This window comes from Synchiropus splendidus, chromosome 18 (assembly GCF_027744825.2).
Source record: "Synchiropus splendidus isolate RoL2022-P1 chromosome 18, RoL_Sspl_1.0, whole genome shotgun sequence".
Taxonomy (NCBI): Eukaryota; Metazoa; Chordata; class Actinopteri; order Syngnathiformes; family Callionymidae; genus Synchiropus; species Synchiropus splendidus.
The window spans coordinates 12,735,217-12,736,071 of record NC_071351.1 but is presented as its reverse complement, the minus strand read 5'-3'; positions in this window follow the sequence as shown (position 1 = coordinate 12,736,071).

Sequence of the window (855 nt, the reverse complement as noted above, 5' to 3'; positions counted from 1 at the left end):
ATTAAATGGTCAATCATTGATGTTGTTTTTTTGTGACTCATTTCAAGTTAAAAATGAATTATATATATATATATATATATATATATATATATATATATATATATATATATATATATATATATATATATGAAGATTTTTCATAAATCAGCAAATATTAGGAAACAATAAATCACAAAATGGCCAACTTGCATGCTTAATAATTAAAAAAAATAATTAAAGAAAATTAGAAATTGAAGCGAAAATAATACGTACAATCAGAATGAATAAATAATTTTACGTAAATGATTTAAATTGAACTCGAAACTGCGAGAAAAACGATTTAGTTTGCAGACGCAACCTCTATTTACCAGGGATTTACATTTTATTTCGAGAGCATTTGTTCATATGAGGTCTTTGTTGACAATATAAATCGTCGACCAAAAGTAAACGCGGTCTGTTGTGGAAAACGCGGTGATACAACTTTATGGCCGGTAGAGGTCAGTGTTTATCAATAAACGACGCCTCTTCAAGCAAATACATATTATTATGATCATACCCTTTTATTATCGGATAATAAATGAAAGATAAGATAACCCACTTTGCTCGAAATAAATGCATTAATTACAACATTCCAGCATGACAATGTGCTTGATCCTGTCGCCAGTTCCGCCTGTCGTAGTGCTGACTCAGACATTTGTGAAATGACAAACCTGCATTAAAATAGCAGGAACTATCACTTACCGGCTCATCCTAGAACACAGCGGCGGCATGGTTTGGGAAATTTTAAGACTGCGGCTGGAACATTAGGGTTTCCGGTTGCACCCATGCAAATTTGCCCGGAGGGATCCAGACTGGAGTTTTTGGTGGCCTTTGGCA